A 20,418-nucleotide genomic window follows, 5' to 3' on the forward strand; every position below is an offset into this window, starting at 1 on the left:
CAGTGGGTAGAGGGCAGCAGAGGGCAGCAGAGGGCAGCAGAGGGCAGTAGAGGGCAGCAGAGGGGAGCAGAGGGCAGTAGTGGGCAGCAGAGGGCAGCAGAGGGCAGTAGAGGGTAGCAGAGGGGAGCAGAGGGCAGCAGTGGGCAGTAGAGGGCAGCAGAGGGCAGTAGAGGGCAGCAGAGGGCAGCAGAGGGCAGTAGAGGGCAGTAGAGGGCAGCAGAGGGCAGTAGAGGGCAGCAGTGGGCAGCAGAGGGCAGTAGAGGGCAGTAGAGGGCAGCAGTGGGCAGCAGAGGGCAGTAGAGGGCAGCAGAGGGCAGTAGAGGGCAGCAGTGGGCAGCAGCGGGCAGTAGAGGGCAGCAGAGGGCAGTAGAGGGCAGCAGAGGGCAGTAGAGGGCAGCAGTGGGCAGCAGAGGGCAGCAGTGGGCAGCAGAGGGCAGTAGAGGGCAGCAGAGGGCAGCAGTGGGCAGTAGAGGGCAGTAGAGGGCAGCAGTGGGCAGCAGAGGGCAGTAGAGGGCAGCAGAGGGCAGTAGAGGGCAGCAGTGGGCAGCAGAGGGCAGCAGAGGGCAGTAGAGGGCAGCAGAGGGCAGTAGAGGGCAGTAGAGGGCAGTAGAGGGCAGTAGAGGGCAGTAGAGGGCAGCAGAGGGCAGCAGTGGGCAGCAGAGGGCAGTAGAGGGCAGCAGTGGGCAGCAGAGGCAGTAGAGGGCAGCAGAGGGCAGCAGTGGGCAGCAGAGGGCAGTAGAGGGCAGCAGAGGGCAGCAGAGGGCAGCAGTGGGCAGCAGAGGGCAGTAGAGGGCAGCAGAGGGCAGCAGAGGGCAGTAGAGGGCAGCAGAGGGCAGCAGAGGGCAGCAGAGGGCAGTAGAGGGCAGCAGAGGGCAGCAGAGGGCAGCAGTGGGCAGCAGAGGGCAGCAGAGGGCAGTAGAGGGCAGCAGAGGGCAGCAGTGGGCAGTAGTGGGCAGCAGAGGGCAGCAGAGGGCAGTAGAGGGCAGCAGAGGGCAGCAGAGGGCAGCAGTGGGCAGTAGAGGGCAGCAGAGGGCAGTAGAGGGCAGCAGAGGGCAGCAGTGGGCAGTAGAGGGCAGCAGAGGGCAGCAGAGGGCAGCAGAGGGCAGTAGAGGGCAGCAGAGGGGAGCAGAGGGCAGTAGAGGGCAGCAGAGGGCAGCAGAGGGCAGTAGAGGGCAGCAGAGGGGAGCAGAGGGCAGCAGTGGGCAGTAGAGGGCAGCAGAGGGCAGTAGAGGGCAGCAGAGGGCAGCAGTGGGCAGCAGAGGGCAGTAGAGGGCAGCAGAGGGCAGCAGTGGGCAGCAGAGGGCAGTAGAGGGCAGCAGAGGGCAGCAGAGGGCAGCAGTGGGCAGCAGAGGGCAGTAGAGGGCAGCAGAGGGCAGCAGAGGGCAGTAGAGGGCAGCAGAGGGCAGCAGAGGGCAGCAGAGGGCAGTAGAGGGCAGCAGAGGGCAGCAGAGGGCAGCAGTGGGCAGCAGAGGGCAGCAGAGGGCAGTAGAGGGCAGCAGAGGGCAGCAGTGGGCAGTAGTGGGCAGCAGAGGGCAGCAGAGGGCAGTAGAGGGCAGCAGAGGGGAGCAGAGGGCAGCAGTGGGCAGTAGAGGGCAGCAGAGGGCAGTAGAGGGCAGCAGAGGGCAGCAGTGGGCAGTAGAGGGCAGCAGAGGGCAGCAGAGGGCAGTAGAGGGCAGCAGAGGGGAGCAGAGGGCAGTAGAGGGCAGCAGAGGGCAGCAGAGGGCAGTAGAGGGTAGCAGAGGGGAGCAGAGGGCAGCAGTGGGCAGTAGAGGGCAGCAGAGGGCAGTAGAGGGCAGCAGAGGGCAGCAGTGGGCAGTAGAGGGCAGCAGAGGGCAGCAGTGGGCAGCAGAGGGCAGTAGAGGGCAGTAGAGGGCAGCAGAGGGCAGTAGAGGGCAGCAGAGGGCAGCAGAGGGCAGTAGTGGGCAGCAGAGGGCAGCAGAGGGCAGCAGTGGGCAGCAGAGGGCAGTAGAGGGGAGCAGAGGGCAGCAGTGGGCAGCAGAGGGCAGTAGAGGGCAGCAGAGGGCAGTAGAGGGCAGCAGAGGGCAGTAGAGGGCAGCAGTGGGCAGCAGAGGGCAGTAGAGGGCAGTAGAGGGCAGCAGAGGGCAGCAGTGGGCAGCAGAGGGCAGTAGAGGGCAGCAGTGGGCAGCAGAGGGCAGTAGAGGGCAGCAGAGGGCAGTAGAGGGCAGCAGAGGGCAGCAGAGGGCAGTAGAGGCAGTAGAGGGCAGCAGTGGGCAGCAGAGGGCAGTAGAGGGCAGCAGTGGGCAGCAGAGGGCAGTAGAGGGCAGCAGAGGGCAGCAGAGGGCAGCAGAGGGCAGTAGAGGGCAGCAGAGGGGAGCAGAGGGCAGCAGTGGGCAGCAGAGGGCAGCAGAGGGCAGCAGTGGGCAGTAGATGGCAGCAGAGGGCAGCAGAGGGCAGTAGAGGGCAGCAGAGGGGAGCAGAGGGCAGCAGTGGGCAGTAGAGGGCAGCAGAGGGCAGTAGAGGGCAGTAGAGGGCAGCAGAGGGCAGTAGAGGGCAGTAGAGGGCAGCAGAGGGCAGCAGTGGGCAGTAGAGGGCAGCAGAGGGCAGTAGAGGGCAGCAGAGGGCAGTAGAGGGCAGTAGAGGGCAGCAGAGGGCAGTAGAGGGCAGTAGAGGGCAGCAGAGGGCAGCAGTGGGCAGTAGAGGGCAGTAGAGGGCAGCAGAGGGCAGTAGAGGGCAGTAGAGGGCAGCAGAGGCAGCAGTGGGCAGTATAGGGCAGTAGAGGGCAGCAGAGGGCAGTAGAGGGCAGTATAGGGCAGTAGAGGGCAGCAGAGGGCAGTAGAGGGCAGCAGAGGGCAGTAGAGTGCAGCAGTGGGCAGCAGAGGGCAGTATAGGGCAGTAGAGGGCAGCAGAGGGCAGTAGAGGGCAGCAGAGGGCAGTAGAGGGCAGTAGAGGGCAGCAGAGGGCAGTAGAGTGCAGCAGTGGGCAGCATAGGGGCAGTGGCAGTAGGGGCAGTAGAGGGCAGTAGAGGGCAGCAGAGGGCAGTAGAGGGCAGTAGAGGGCAGCAGAGGGCAGTAGAGGGCAGTAGAGGGCAGCAGAGGGCAGTAGAGGGCAGTAGAGGGCAGCAGAGGGCAGCAGTGGGCAGTAGAGGGCAGTAGAGGGCAGCAGAGGGCAGTAGAGGGCAGCAGAGGGCAGCAGTGGGCAGCAGAGGGCAGTAGAGGGCAGCAGAGGGCAGTAGAGGGCAGAGGGCAGTAGAGGGCAGCAGTGGGCAGCAGAGGGCAGTAGAGGGCAGTAGAGGGCAGCAGAGGGCAGTAGAGGGCAGCAGAGGGCAGTAGAGGGCAGTAGAGGGCAGCAGAGGGCAGCAGAGGGCAGTAGAGGGCAGCAGAGGGCAGTAGAGGGCAGCAGAGGGCAGCAGAGGGCAGTAGAGGGCAGCAGAGGGCAGTAGAGGGCAGCAGAGGGCAGCAGAGGGCAGTAGAGGGCAGCAGAGGGCAGTAGAGGGCAGCAGAGGGCAGTAGAGGGCAGCAGAGGGCAGTAGAGGGCAGCAGAGGGCAGCAGAGGGCAGCATCATGTATCATTTATCCTTTTAGTTCTGATTAATAGACAATATTGGTTCTTTACCATCACTGTTAATCTCAGTTCACTGCTGACAGGACAGAAGTTGATGAGTTTAGTGGTGGAAGTGTCATGCTGGGGGACAGAGAAGCAGGTCAAAGGTCATGGTTGATGGCGTTAAATCCAGAACAATCCTGACAGAAGCACTGAGACCGGTTCACCGTCCAACAGGACAACCACCCTGAACCTACTGTGGGATGGCCTAGTCAAAGTCCTGGCCTAAATGTGACTGAGAATCTGTGGAAGATTCATAGATGTTTCTATCCAACCTGGATGAACTGATGACGTCTCAGTCAGAACCAGAACCAGAGACCTTCGTCCTTTCACTTCCTCATCATCCAAACATAAATGAAATCAGAATAAAATCATAGTTTGTGTTTGAAATGTGTCAACATGTTCAGATTCCAGGTCATCTTTACGCCTGATTGGATCTCCAGTCTGGAAATGACTGGAGATCCAAACTCAGATTCTGTCTGCAAGAATCTCATCTGAGCTGCAATACGCTCCAAACAAGAAAATCTGATTAAACTGGTCAATTGGATTACAGTGGAAAACCCAGAACGCTCCGCAGAACCACAGCAGAAACATGGAGACAACCAGAGCAAAGGTCAAACCGCTGGAAATGTTGCTTTAAATCCAGAGAAATGATTTTTAGAAATGATTTTGACTGGTTGATGGCGGCTGGAGGAAGATCTGATGATGATGATCCTCTGAGAATCTCCTCAATCTCTGCAACGACAGAAAAGATGGAAACTGTCCTTTGCTCTGAGTTTATTTATTTAATCTATTGGAGCTTTAGATGGAAACCAGAATGTTGCAGAAGATGAGATCAACAGAACTCCTTCAACCCGCTGCAGTTACCCTGCCAGGCCACGAGAGGGCGCTGTGATTTCAACATGCATTTGAAACGCACATGAACTTTAAAGCAAACAGCTCCAGATGAAACATCACAGCTGGACCGGTCCAGAACCAAGATGTGACGGAAATCCTGGAGACGTTGGGAGTCAGGAGACCAAGAATCCTGGAAAAACGTAGATTTAAAAATCAATAAAGGAACCTTGGATATGAACGGGCAAAAGAAACAAAGAACCAAATAAATCCAGCATTTATCCAAGAATAACATCCGGATGGACAAGGAAGAACAATCCAGTAAGTAAAAGACATGAAAACCTTTTATTTCCTTTCACGGCTCAAAAAGAAGAAAAAACTCATTAAAAATCCGACTGTAGTTTGACTGAATGGAGACAAACTGCCTGCATTGCTTTGATGGACCTAAGTTTGTTAATTGAACATAGAAAATATGTGAATCATATTTACCTCTCTAACTCATAATGAAAGAACCTGAAACAGAGGAAAGGGGCAGAGGCTGCGAGTGGCTGACAGCTCAGTGTGTGGGAGCCGAGAGCAGAGCAGCTGGTGGTAAAACAAAGAAAGTATGTTTTTACTGTCACAAAATAAAATCTGAATATTTTTCTATAAAAACCCAGGCACTTTGAGCACTTAGTTTAAGTTATGATGCTTCATTCATAATTTCTGCCTGTTGAAGGATCAGGACACGAAAAACCAGAAAACATTTTAAAATGAAGAAACTGAAGTTATAATTGACATAATGCATAATTTGTATTGAGAGTCTACGGTAAATGAATATGTATGAGGAATTTTATTAAGTGGAGTTATTTATTAAAGCTTGTCATTTGTGTTTTAGTCCTCTGGGTCTGAACCGTTTGTTTAATGACGAGCTTTTCACTGAAGATTGAAAACATTCAAACTTTTTTGTTTCACTGGAACCAAAATCTGCTTCCTGTTCATGAAAAGTGATTTCCTCCTCAAGGCTCGTTTCCATGTTCGGCTGCAGATGCTGCCTGAACAAATCTCATCTTTCTATGAATTTTCCTGAAATGACACAAAGAAAGAGCAACTTTTAATCCATCCATGAATAAATGAATGAATGAATAAATGAATGAAATGAATGAATGAATGAATGAATGAATGATCATAGGAGGACTGATGACATTTTGCCTTTGATTCATTTCAGGCTCTGGCTAACAGAGTTTTGGCCCAACAGCTGCAGGTGAACCAGCGCCGCTGTTGACCTGTTTGACCTGTTTGACCCGTTTGGCCCGTTTGACCCATTTGACCCGTTTGACCCGTTTGGCCCGTTTGGCCTGTTTGGCCCGACTCCCCGCTGCAGAATGCCAAACTCTCTGCCGGGTCGGCCTGGAGGCTGACAGCGCGTGAGGCGTGGCGGCGGCGTGGCGGCGGCGGCGCGGCGGTATGTGAGGACGCAGACGGATGCATCCTGACAGACTGCGGCCCGGTCCGAGTCGCCGGTCCGGGTCGGGAAGCAGCTCTGGGTTCAACATTCAAACTAAAACTCCTCAGGTTTTCTGTGTTTTGTTCCTGAGATGAATAAATCAGAACCAAGTTCCCATTTTCTCCTGCTGATCGTCTCCTGATTCTTGTCTTCCAATTTTTCTGAGTTTCCTATTTTTTTTCTTTGAAGTTGTTTTATTTCTGCAAGAATGTTTTAATACTCTATTATTTCAGAGTTGGTAATGAAGATGGGAGTTGCCGCAGATTTCACTGCAGTTTGATGATGACAACAAAGATTCCTGGTCTGTTCTGTATTCACAGCTGATGGAGGATAAAAGTATGAATTATTGGGTTGGATTTATTGATAAAGACGAGTGCTGATCAATAGAATCGCATCAACCAACCAATCACAGGTTAGTGATGAATGCAATTGTTCACTAAGGTTAGCAAAAAACAGACTCATCACTGCTAAGCTCAGCTGCAATTGCTAATGTTTGCTAGCTTAAGTCAAGTTAACCTAGAAATGCTGAGCTAAGTAAAGTCAACATAAAAACATTGTCAGTGTCGACTAAACTAGTCCATGTAAAGTTGTGAGCTGTGCTACTTTTTCCTACTACTCTCCCATCATTGATTGTCTGCAGTCATCACTGCATGTATTTCTATAGAAGCTGAATCTGGATCAGCGTTTCTGCTCAGAATGGCTGAGAAACACAAAGCATCCTAGTCAAAACCTTCGCCTGCTTGAAATCCTGTGTTCAGAAAGCTGAGCAGAAACAAATGTTTGCTGACCTCAGTGAACTGGAGCTGCAGCAGAACAAAGAGGGAACCAGAATTCCTCCAGAACCATAAAGTCCAACACAAACCACCATGAAAGTTATTGATACATTTCAAAGGCTTTTCCTGCACCGACTCCAACTTCCTGGATATTTCTGTCCTTTCTCCACCTCCTTCAGTCCGTTTCCCTGCCTGTCCTTTTACGGCCTGACGGGTCACCAAAACGCCACCAGACGAGCCATTTATAGGCAGAGAGTCGCGGCTCGAGGTCATTTGGTGCCGTGGGAACAGATGTCGCATCACATCACAAACACGCAGCAACAGAACAGAACTGCTGAGCTGCTTCACTTTATCACTTATCACATTATCACCCCGACACCAGCGTCTCACCCCTCATCACATTATCACCAATGTCTCACTCCTCATCACATTATCACCAATGTCTCACTCCTCATCACATTATCACCAATGTCTCACTCCTCATCACATTATCACCAACATCTCACTCCTCATCACATTATCACCAACATCTCACTCCTCATCACATTATCACCCCGACACCAGCGTCTCACTCCTCATCACATTATCACCAATGTCTCACTCCTCATCACATTATCACCAATGTCTCACTCCTCATCATTGCCTCTAACCCAAAGTCTCAGATGTTTCCTGGACATTCTGTTTTTAGAATAGTGAGACATTTCTGACGGTTTGTGATGATAACATCATGAAGTTATTTTTAGCAATCTGGGATGAGGCAACTCCTCCTCCACCTTCAGATCTCGGGCTTTTCATCAGTGGGAGGAGAAACGACTGGAGCTCCCAGTTCAGTTGATGATGTAATGATCCTCAACTCAGAGAGAGATACTGCAGAGAGGAAGAGATGGATGAGGTTTTAGCACTTTAGCATTAGCTTATGCTAACTACCGTGTTGGTTTAGCGATTTGGCTTCAGGGGAACAAATGTTTATAATTAAATCCTTAGCGCTAGCGTCGCTAATGTTAGCGGTGCTTCAGTGGTTTTTTGTTCGCTTTCATAAACATGTGCAGCTGAAATGTGATGCAGCTGATGAGTCTTTGAAAGCTGCTTTATAAATAAGTTTGACTTTCTGAATCTGTTGCGTTTAGTGCTGATGGGGAAAGTCTGGCTGTACTGGAGTGTGAGGATGTGAGCAGGGAGAACCGACGAAGACGCCTGACAGGCCTCAACGCCACACAGTGAGACCTTCCTTCAGCCCAGACGCTGATTTATCCTCTTCATTTCCTGTTGAACCGAACGGAGCTGAGGCCGACCCTCTGATCCCAAACCGACCCGTTTGCATCATAAAGACTCTCTCAGCTCTCCTGGTTCAGGTTTCTGTGGATGCAGACGTTACTCTGGTTGGGCTGACTCAACAGAACCGGATCCATGAAGTCATCCTGCTGCAGTTAGCATGCCTGCGCTATGAGAGCTCTGCCAGGAAGCAGGAACTGTGCTGACATGTCTGGAAGGAATGCCGACCCTCACACTCAACACGTCGTTCAGAGTCTACCGATCTGCTGCTGATCTGCTGATCTGCTGGATCTGCTGCTGATCTGCTGATCTGCTGCTGGATCTGCAGGATCTGCTGATCTGCTGCTGATCTGCTGCTGATCTGCTGGATCTGCTGGATCTGCTGCTGATCTGCTGCTGATCTGCTGGATCTGCTGGATCTGCTGGATCTGCTGCTGATCTGCTGCTGATCTGCTGCTGATCTGCTGGATCTGCTGCTGATCTGCTGATCTGCTGCTGGATCTGCAGGATCTGCTGATCTGCTGCTGATCTGCTGCTGATCTGCTGGATCTGCTGGATCTGCTGCTGATCTGCTGCTGATCTGCTGGATCTGCTGGATCTGCTGGATCTGCTGCTGATCTGCTGCTGATCTGCTGCTGGATCTGCTGGATCTGCTGCTGATCTGCTGGATCTGCTGGATCTGCTGCTGGATCTGCTGGATCTGCTGATCTGCTGCTGATCTGCTGGATCTGCTGGATCTGCTGCTGATCTGCTGCTGATCAAACACCAGGAAGTTTCACTTTCTCATGTCTCTCAGTTTAAATGTTCAGAAACTTTCCAACATCAAAATCATCAGCAGATCTGACGTCTCCTCACTTACCAAACCCAGTTGCTGCTGTGGATGGATCCTCCAGAGGATCAGGATGTGACTCCTGCAGCCGAGCTCTCATTGGTTCATTTGTTTGCTGTGATCGTACTCTTCATCTTCATCATCATCATCATCCAGCCTGATTGAGCTTCAGCTGCTGGATGATGGAAGAAGACTAAAGAAAATCAGAAGCGTTTTGTCATAAATGTCGGGTTCTTGACCCGTTTTAGTAAATCTGCTGTGTCTCCTTTGCTTTAAGCCGTCGGGAAATTTAAAGGACAAATGTGTCAATTTGATAGATTGTTGAAATCTTGAGCATTAAGTGTGATGTCTCTGAATTATTAAATATATGAGGACTAATAATGACTAATCCAGAATTAAATAGATGAAATATGCACTGATGAGCTGCTGTCCTGTAAATCAGTAAATGAATCAACAGGATGAAATTTCAGGATTGTTCTGTGTCGTCCAAACTCGGGTCGGATACTGAGCACTTCCAGGCTCTCCACAAAACCCCGCGGCAGAATTTCTCAACTATTGTTAAAGAAAATGTTGGTTCAGAAATATGGCTTTGATCTGAACCATGATGCTGCCACCACCATGCTCCAGAGATGATTCAGTGTCAGACGGAAGCGGTTCTGGTTCTGGTTCCTGTTCTGGTCCATTTTCTGTAAATGTTCTTGTTGAGGTTTCTTCCTGCGGCAGTCACCTGGAGGCCGGGGTCACTTCCTGCTGACTTCCTGGTCGTCGACATGACGCCCTCTGGGACGAGAGGAGGAACGGAGAGACGACAGGAAGTGAAGCGGCTCACTTCCTGGAGACGATAAAACCAGGATGCCGGTCGCTCTGAACATTTATTTATTCAGAGAATCTCTTTAAAAACTGATGATTACGAGCTTTGGTTCTGTTCTCCAAGGTTCTGATTGTCCAGTGACTATGGTTCCAAATTTCTCATTTTGTTTTGTGTTTTCAGTTTTTTCTCTTTTTTCCAGTTTCTCTGGTTTTCTGGGTCTTCCTGCTCCGTCCTCCTCCTCCAGCCTCTCTCTCCTGGCCGGCGTGATGTTTGTGGTTCTGAGGCTCGCTGCTCTGGTTCAGGTCCAGAAACCATAACAAAACCAACACACACACACACACACACACACACACACACACACACACACACACACTAGAGCCGACCTGCAAGGAACCAGAACCGGACCTGAACTCTGGCTGCAAGGAGCTCCGATGAGCTGCGAACCCAGAAGAAGGACTGGACTGAGAGTCCTCACCCTGGAGGTCCTGATGGAGACACACACACAGACACACACACACACAGACACACAGACACACACACAGACACACACACACACACACACAGACACAGACACACACTCACACACACACACAGACACACACACACACACACACACACACACACACACACACCACATACCACAGCTGTAAGTGCTTATTGGCAGAGATGTGGACAGATTAGGCCAGACTGGAGCTCAGTCTGTAATAAGCAGCAGGGCCTGAAGCTCGGCTCGGCGGCCTAATTAAAGACCGTAAAACGACGCACGCAGAATTCAGATTTAATGAAGAAAATCTGCAGCTTTATGCCGACCGATCCGAGCCAAGCGCTCCGTAAAGACGGGCTCCTCAGCTGTGTATGCAGGTGAGCTGCAGATGTTCGACCAATCAGCTGTTTGCACCATCTAAACGTTTAAACTCATTAAAACTGAAAACCACAGAAACGCTGAGAATGAAGCGGCCCGACCCAAACCAGAAACTGGTTCCACTTCCATCCCAGGCCTCCAGAAAGAAGCAACATAAAGCAGCTTGAATGTTATAATGAAGAATGATGCAGTAACCATGGAGAGAAGCTGTAGGTGGCGCTGAAAATCTATAAAAGGCTGAGAAGAAAAATGCTGCTAGCTACTTGATGCTAGCGCTAAAACGCTAATGATGAATTTAGCTCTGCTAATGATGAAGCACCATCCAAATACAGCAATTAGCAGAAGCTAATGCTAAAGCTAAAAATTTAATTAGCAAAAAGATACTTAGTTTGAAGCCAAATTAAATATTTAGGTTGAAATTGTGACATAAATGAACGGATGACATGGTGAACTTGACTCTGCTGCTCATTATCAACCATTCGTGTAGAACTGGAGCCGTTTGCTGCTGGGAGCCCAGACTGGTTCTGCTGCTTTGGGATCTGAAACGTGAACTTTGATGCTGTCAGAGTCTCCATTAAACACTGAATGTTGATTTCTAGCAGCCGTCTGCAGGGAAGACACCAGCTGACGTTTTCCCACAGGACCGGAGTCGGAGACGCTCCGGTCCGCCGAGCCGCCGCCGTTTCTCAGATATCCAGTAATGAGACGCTGGCTGAGCCAACATGGCCGCCGCCGTGTCATTAGCAGTGGAAATGTGGTCGGCCGTCGGAGATGGAATATCAGCCGGGAAACCTGCTGGTGAAGCTGCTGCTCTGCTGGTCCAGACTGAGGTTCTGACTGAGGTTCTGATCCAGTTGGATCAGCCCGTCCAGGCTGGAGGAGAAGAAAACAGACGTGATGCAGCAAACGTGACCAGTCTTCTCCCACAATAATAATGACCATAAACTCAGTGAATTATCAGCTGAGCAGTGAGAGATGACAGCAGAAAGATCCATCCAGGGAAAATCTGCTTTCATTATTTCTTTTTGTTAAGCCTAAATTTAATCCTAACAAATAAACTCAGCAGAAAACGTTCTTTGTCAGTCACTTATTGTGGTCACACTAATGCGCTAAAAGAGGAACTCATTTAGCTCTTTTGCTAATGTTGAAAACATTTAGCACTGTTAGCTTCTCCGTTGTTCATGTTCTGATAAACTCTGAAGCATTAGCTTACTTTGCTGTTTGGTCAACATAAAAGTTTTGGTTATTTGGCTTTTATAAATTTTTCAAGTAGTTAGAATTTTATATTGATGCTCTTATTCTGAAGGCTGTTTGGGCAGAGGTTCCATTTCCTGTTCTTGCATAGTAAACAGTAGATAAGATATAAACTCAATATCTACGTTCGTTATAGAACATGCTGTCGTCTGTCAAGATGTACTTTGACCTGAACTAGCACTATAGCGCTTTAGCATTAGCTTCCACTAAGTGCTGTGCTAGTTTAGCGTTAAGCATTAGCAGGACTTTGTGGTGATGGTTTCAGTCCCTGTCTGTTTCTGTAGTTATGTCCTTGAGCAAGGCACTAACTCGTCATGCCTGCTGGAGTTGGTCTGAGGGCAAGGGGGCGCTCTTCATGGCAACCTCTGCTCTGTCGGCCTGGACCAGGACAGCTGTGGCTACAGTCCGGCAGCTCGCCACTGTCAGTGTGTGACAGTGAGTGTTAATGGTTTGTTCTTCAAGGAACAGAAATGGACTGCAGGTGGGAGCACACACCTCCAAACTGCACCTATGTTTGGCTGTGCTGGTTGCTGGGAGACTGATTGAAGCTGTGTGTTTAATAAAAGATGACGGCAAAGGACCCGGTTCCTGTGTTCAGTCTGAGGTTTGGACCTGAAAGACAAACGTCTCTGAGTGTCACTCAGCCGATCCACAGAGGTTTATAGACGCTGCAAGACTTTGTGTCCAGAATGTAAAGCTGCCATGGTTTCCCTTTTGTTTCTTGATGACCTCTGACCTCTGGAGAGGCAACACAAACACAGCGACTGTCTGGAGGGTAATTGTTGGGAGGAAAGTGAGCTGAGGAATGTCTGAGTTTGGAAAAACACAGAGCGGATGGTGCCAGTCGCTCCGTTGACCCGCACTGTTTCACACTTTCTCCATCCGTGTGTGTGTGTGTGTGTGTGTGTGTGTGTGTGTGTGTGTGTGTGTGTGTGTGTGTGTGCGTGTGTGTGTGTGTGTGTGTGTGTGTGTGTGTGTGTGTGTGCGTGTGTGTGTGGGGGGTGTGTGTGTGTGTGTGGGGGGGGTTGTGTGTGTGAGTGTGTGTGTCAGTATGTGTGTGTGTGTGGGGGGGGGGTTGTGTGTGTGTGTGTGTGTGTGTGTGGTGTGTGTGTGTGTGTGTGTGTGTGTGTGTGTGTGTGTGTGTGTGTGTGTGTGCGTGTTGTGTGTTGTGTGTGTGTGTGTGTGTTTTTGCGTGTGTGTGTGCGTGTGTGTGGGGGGGGTTGTACAGCAGCAGGTTCGGACCAGACCGGTGGATCCATGGATCCGGTGGATCCGGTGGATCCGGTGGATCCGGTGGATCCATGCAGCTTCTTCTCTTTTCTCCTTCATCACTTTTTTCTGCTCCAGTTTTTGTGAACTTGTAAAAGCTGCAGATTCTTGAGGAGTTCTTGCTGGAAGTTTGTCAGAACCGTCTCTCGTTTCTCCCAGCCAGAGTTTGGACCTCCCCCCGCAGCTGACGGGTCCACACTCCCCCCCCCCCCCCCCCTCCCCGCCCCCCCTCTGCTCGCAGCTCCTCATCTCCAGCTCGCTGGTTCTGGTTCCGTTCCTCCGCCGGTTCACCGAACTCCTGCCGGTCTGTGGTTTCGTGAGCTGGACTGGTTTCGGATGGATTCTTTGTTTGCCTTTGCTGGGTAACAGCTGGCCCGGTTGACTGGTCGGTCTGGTGCTGGGACTGGTTCGGGATCGCGTTTTTCTGGAGCGACCTGTGGATCCGCAGGAACCCGGGAGAACCGAGCAGCAGGGCGGTCCATGTCTCCGGTCCGGTCCGGTCCGGCTCCGAGGTGAGGTCCCATCCGAACCTGGTTTTATCCGCTGCTTCCCACTCAGGGAACTTTCCCCACTGAGTCCAGAGTATTATTTATTAAATATGGCCCTGATTTAAATATGACATGAAATAATGAGAAGTTTGTTCTGAATGATGATGATGATGATGATGATGAAGCATTCTGACTTCCGGTCATCCTCCTGAAAGAAACTTTTGCAGGTTAAAAACTGATCATTTCAGATTTTATACGGTTCTTTGCTTGTAATGCGTCTCAACGCCCGCAGGGGGCGCGCTGAGCGCCTTCTGCTGTTTAAAGCCCAACTGAAGAGTTTCAGGTGAATCTGTGACGTTTTCCTCCGTCGGGCCTCAAATCCACATTAAGGCTGTTTCTGTCAGGAAGTTTTCACTCCTCTGTGTGTGTGTGTGTGTGTGTGTGTGTGTGTGTGTGTGTGTGTGTGTGTGTGTGTGTGTGTGTGTGTGTGTGTGTGTGTGTGTGTGTGTGTGTGTGACTGCGCGTGTGTGTGTGTGTGTGTGTGTGTGTGTGTGTGTGTGTGACTGCGCGTGTGTGTGTGTGTGTGTGTGTGTGTGTGTGTGTGTGTGTGTGTGTGTGTGTGTGTGTGTGTGTGACTGCGCGTGTGTGTGTGTGTGTGTGTCCTGTTTGGCCTCTCCGGCTCATCTTTCAAACATTTCTTTTAAAAACAAAAGTTCCCACACACGAAGAATCCAGGAATGTCAGCCGGACTGAGACAGAAAACACGATGAGACGAAGAGCCAAAGTCTTCCTCTTCCTGCGTTTGGTCAAAATAATAAAAATGCTCCTGCATGCAGAAAACGACTGAAGTGGGATTTATTGAAACAAAAACACGACAGGAGAAGTTACGCTAAATTAAGCTAACATAAGCTAAACTAATCTAACATAAGCTAAACTAAGCTAACATAAGCTAAACTAATCTAACATAAGCTAAACTAAGCTAACATAAGCTAAGTAAGTTAAACTAGGAAGCTAAAATAAGGTGGCTACTGTAACGTAAACTAAGATGAATTAAAATCAGCTACTTTTAGCTAAAATAGTCTAACATTAGCTAAACTAAATTAATTTAGATTGAAATAAAGTTTGCTAAGTAAAGTTAAGGTGAACTAAACTACAGTCAGATAAACATAACCAAGTTAAGCTAATATATGGTGAATTTAGCTTACCTAGGCTAAAATCAGCTAGGCTAATGTAACCTAGCGGCGTCTACTTTCTAAAGCTTTTTAGTGTTGCGTCTGTTTCTGCTGTATAAAGTACATTTTAATGTTTTAATGGAGCCTGATTCTGTGATTCTGGACCTTTTGACAAAAACAAACATTCAGGACTTGAGCCATAATTCAACTCTGGATCCTCGTCTTTACTTTAAACAAACATGTTTTTATCTGCATGTCCTTTCATAAATGTTGTCATGTGTTTCTTCTGACGGGGGAAGGATATGAATTTAGTTTGTCACTTTTGGAATTTTGTTCAATTTGAACATAATTTTTAAAGAAGTTTTTGACTGGAGCCATAAACATCGACTCTGGAGGGACTCGAACCCTCAACCTTTGAATGTCTTGCTGCTGCTGTCAGTCCAACGTGTCACAGAGCTTATAGGGCAGGTTGGGCAAACCAGGTCTACTGCAACTCCTAGACGTCTCTGGTCCAACTAAACAGCTGAATCACCTCCTCAGTCCAGTTCGGTTCTCCAGCCCGGTTCTCCAGTTCGGTTCTCCGGCCCGGTTCTCCAGTTCGGTTCTCCAGTTCGGTTCTCCGGCCCGGTTCTCCGGCCCGGTTCTCCGGTCCTGCTAACGGCCTCATTATTTCACTCAGGTGTGTTGAAGTGGAGGCGCATCTAAAAGTTGCAGGAAACCTTCCAGGCCTGGAGTTGCCCAGTCCTGCTCGAGGGCAACAGGAGGCAACTTTTATTGCCTGAACACATTTGGAAAGATTTCTAACTCTGTTGATGTTTGAGTGTTTTTGCTGTTGTTGGGAATCGACCCTGAGACGTTTTCTAAGACCCAGTAAGAAACAATCTAAAGATCGTTCTGCTAGTGAATCATGAGAACTGATCATAAAAACAGCTGCTGTTCCTTCATGCAGTCACAGAACTCTGTGTGCCGAAGGTCAGTGAACGCATCGTGTCAGGATGCAGATGCGTCGGTGTGTTCAGGTTCTCCTTCCCTTTCTGGATTTACTCAGAAGAAACGTCCCGAGTTTCAACCATGAGGTCAGTAAATGCATCATCAGGTCCCAGAATGCCGAGTGTCTGTGACCTCTGACCCCTCCTGGTGTTTCCATGTGCAGAGGGAATCGGTGTTTTCGTCGTCTCCTAACCAAAGGCCTGCAGCCTCCGGCGATAGAAGCTGATTTTATTCTGATTCTGCTTCCTGAGCTCCAACCAATGAGGAGCCTGGATGATTGTCCATCTCTGTCTCTGCTGGACGCTTCCACCTGCATCAAACACAAAGTGGAAAATCAATGATCACATCAGAAACTAACGAGGAGTTTGGTTCTCTTCTCCTTAAAAGGCCAAATCCTCCTTATCACCTCCTGATCTCTGACTTCACTGGAAGCAACCAGCCGCTCCAGGAATCAGGAGAGCAACTCTGACCAGAGGCTCCGACGGGGAAGGATGAGGAGCCTGAGGAGAATCTTCATGAGAAACAGGAAGCTGCTTCTCCTGCTGTTGGGCGACTCTGAGCAGAGATCCAGACGTTACGCTCCAAACTCAATCACAGCCAGATGTTGGAGCTGCAAACGGTGACATGATGATTCCTGCTCTATTCCTGCTCCATATTTAGACATCAGTGAAACCTGACTCTTTTATCTGCACTTGAAGCCGTTTGAGCGTGTTGAGCGACTGCAGCTGGACTTCAGGTTGATTAGCATCGGTTTCATTCTCCTCTGACTTGGATACTTGTTATTTCACTGCCATCTTGTTGATTTTCAGAAATTCAGAACCCAAATTCTGACATTTGCAAGTTTTTTGTAGCTCGGTGGAAACCTGTTGGACTTGTGGCCTGAAGATGCAATTCCCAGGTTGCATGTTCGAATCCCAGCTCCAGTTGTCCTCGGGCGTTCCAGTAAATCTGGATATCTGCAGCTGAAGCTGCTGCAGTGTTTCCGGTTGTTCTGAGCGGTCCGGTCCGACCCAGACTCCAGGAGCCAAGCAGAACCAAACACACCCCAACCATCTCAACTATTTGGAAGCTCTTTTAATATTTAGCCTGTAATTATGGGATGTGGGAGGGTAGTTTCCTGGGTTACCACTGTTTGCCGTTTATAATAATTAGTCCAACAATTTAGCATCTTCTGAGGTTAGACACGGGCTCTGCTGTGACGCACAGTGTGTGAGTGTGTGTGAGTCCGGCGACAGCTGGATACCACAGCCATTCTGGCCGAGAGCGGCTCGGTAAACAACATAAATAACATACACAACATGGCAGCACAAACGCAGAGAAAACGCAGAGAAACATGCTGCAAACACACTGCAAACAAACACGCTGCAAACAAACATGCTGCAAACAAACACGCTGCAAACAAACACGCTGCAAACAAACACGCTGCAAACACGCTGCAGACACGCTGCAAACAAACACGCTGGAAACACGCTGCAAACATGCTGCAAACAAACACGCTGCAGACACGCTGCAAACAAACACGCTGGAAACACGCTGCAAACATGCTGCAAACAAACACGCTGCAAACACGCTGCAAACATGCTGCAAACATGCTGCAAACACGCTGCAAACAAACACGCTGCAAACACGCTGCAAACACGCTGCAAACATGCTGCAAACATGCTGCAAACAAACACGCTGCAAACACGCTGCAAACAAACACGCTGCAAACATGCTGCAAACAAACACGCTGCAAACACGCTGCAAACAAACACGCTGCAACAAACACGCTGCAAACACGCTGCAAACAAACATGCTGCAAACAAACACGCTGCAAACACGCTGCAAACAAACACGCTGCAAACACGCTGCAAACAAACACGCTGCAAACACGCTGCAAACATGCTGCAAACATGCTGCAAACAAACACGCTGCAAACACGCTGCAAACAAACACGCTGCAAACACGCTGCAAACAAACACGCTGCAAACACGCTGCAAACATGCTGCAAACATGCTGCAAACAAACACGCTGCAAACATGCTGCAAACAAACACGCTGCAAACAAACACGCTGCAAACACGCTGCAAACACGCTGCAAACAAACACGCTGCAAACATGCTGCAAACACGCTGCAAACAAACACGCTGCAAACAAACACGCTGCAAACACGCTGCAAACAAACACGCTGCAAACAAACACGCTGCAAACAAACACGCTGCAAACATGCTGCAAACACGCTGCAAACAAACACGCTGCAAACACGCTGCAAACACGCTGCAAACATGCTGCAAACACGCTGCAAACACGCTGCAAACAAACACGCTGCAAACACGCTACAAACATGCTGCAAACACGCTGCAAACACGCTGCAAACACGCTGCAAACATGCTGCTTCGCTCCACAGCAACTGACAAAAGCTGGTTTAAAATTAGACCAATGTCTGCTTTAAACTCCGATAGGAGAGCTTGACCTGTAGAGGTTGATGGTTTGAATCCCAAACAGGTCAAAGCCACTTTAATAAAATCTAAAATGGACGTGAAGCTTGAGTCAGAAATAAATATGATAACGTGTCATTTTTTTACAGTCAGTTCTCTGAATGATCATCTGAAGGAACAAACTGTTTTCACATGGAAACATTTCTCTGTGGTGCAGCGGACGGCGCGTTGCACTTCTAGCTCTAACAGACAGTCAAAGGTTGTGGGTTTGAGTCCCGAAAGAGTCAATTCTTCAGGAAAAATGAAAAGAAGCTCTTGGATCATAACCTGGTGAAGGTAATGCGAAGTCAGACTGACACAGATTTATGTTTCAGTCCCTGCAGCGACAGAAATGTTACATCATCACCAAACTGCGACTTTATGGCCAGAATGACGGAGAAAACAGGCTTTAACTTGTGAGAGTGAAGCAGAAAGTCTGACGCTGTGATGTGTGTGTTCTGGAAACAGCTGTGTGTGTCTGACTCATCTTGATGTCCGACTGTCCGTTGAGACGACTCCGTTTCCCAGAATTCATCACAGGACAATAGAGCTAAAGCAAACAGAGCAGACTGAAGGCTGATCTATTTTTGTATCTTATTGTTTTGACCCTCTCTGTGGAAATGCCCTTCATTTTCTCGGCTGGTTTTCTAGATCTTTCTGTCTGACATGTTTCAGAAGGAACGGTTCCGGTTCTGATCGAGGTCCCAGCAGAACCGGGTTTCTTATTGAGAAAGTGGATAAGATGTTTCTAAAAAAATCTCTCCTTTAGTTCATTTTACTCAATGGAATAATAAATGCATTCATCATGGAGCTCACTGGGATTTGTAGTTCTGTTGGGTTTATAAGCTCTGATATAGTTAGCATTGTTGCTTCACAGCAACAAGGTCTTTGGTTCAAATCCCATCCTGTGTGGAGAAAGTTAGAGATCCTCCATGATTAGCTTCTGCTAAATAGCATGTAGGTAAAATGTATAAGAGCTAGCTTGAGTACCATGCTCAAGCTAGCATGGTACTCATGGTACTCACAGCCTGTATAGCCTGTTACTATAGAGGCTAATTCCTTCAAGTTTAGTTCCGCTAAATGCTGGTTAGCACTTCAGCATTAGCTTTAGCTAAATAGTGTTTTGGTGTAGCGCTTCAGCATTAGCATAAGCTTTAGCTAAATAGCGTGTTATATTTTTCATTCTTCTGCTGTGGAGAATGTTGGTATTTGTGACGGTTCTTCCTGTTCGGGTCAGAGAGTGACGGATGGGTTAGGGTTGGAGTTTGAACCCCTGAAACGCCTCCTGCAGAACCTGGCTTCAGATTTCAGGTCCGATCCGTCACAGAAAGTTCCAGGTTCTGGGTCGCATCAGTACGCTCAGCACCAGCAGAAACCCAGTTCTGGTTCTGGACCACACACAGCGGCCGGCCCACGTCTGTCAGGAGGATGGTGTCGGAGCGCCAGCCTCGTGTTTAGGCTGGAGGAATACTTTCTTTCGGCCCGGTTCTGAACCCAGACCACAGAACCGACCTGCGACTCCAAACAAGAGCAGCTTCTCCCCTTCAGTTCTTCACCTCAGTGGTTCTGAAATGGGTCAAACAGGAAGTCCTGCTGGGTTCTGGATCAAAGACATGAGCAGCATGTCTCTGTGGTTCTGGTTCTGGGCCTCTGTGGTTCTGGTTCTGGCCTCTGTGGTTCTGGTTCTGGGCCTCTGTGGTTCTGGTTCTGGGCCTCTGTGGTTCTGGTTCTGGGCCATTCATCACACGCGCTCCTCAGGGCAGATGAAATAAATGCACAACTTCATCAATTGGTTCTGATTCAGAGACGGGACGAAGCTACATGTTAGCATCTCATGTTTGATGTTTTTCAGTTCAGGAACCTGAACAGAATTTTAGAACCATGAGACCAAACCCAGTCAGTGTTGGTTCTGGTTCTGATCAGATTCAGATGATAGCAGGCGGGGGAACAGGAGGATGTGATGTGGATCAGGGGTTTTATTGGATTCCGGACCGAGCTCAGTGCAGCATGTCTTACTTTAAAACCCTGAAGGAACATAAACTGGATAACCCGGAACCTGAGGTCCGATTCTATCAGCACCAAGAAGCTTTACGGGACCAATCAACATGTTGCTGTGTGGATCATGTCTGAGTTCTGTATTGTTGACAACAATGTGTTGCCATACGGGTTCATTCCTTTTGCTTTACTTTCTTATTTTCTGTGTAACAGTGAGCACTTCCACTAACCTGCTGATAGCCAACATTTTGCTAGCTTTAAAAACATTTAGCTCTCAATTAAGTTTTCCAGATAAATTCTAAAACTCAAATTTTCTGGTTTTAATGTTTAGTAAAATTTCAGTAAAATGAAGTTCAGCATCTGTGTT

Source organism: Poeciliopsis prolifica, unplaced genomic scaffold, assembly GCF_027474105.1.
Source record: "Poeciliopsis prolifica strain line A6 unplaced genomic scaffold, Auburn_PproV2 SCAFFOLD004, whole genome shotgun sequence".
Lineage (NCBI taxonomy): Eukaryota > Metazoa > Chordata > Actinopteri > Cyprinodontiformes > Poeciliidae > Poeciliopsis > Poeciliopsis prolifica.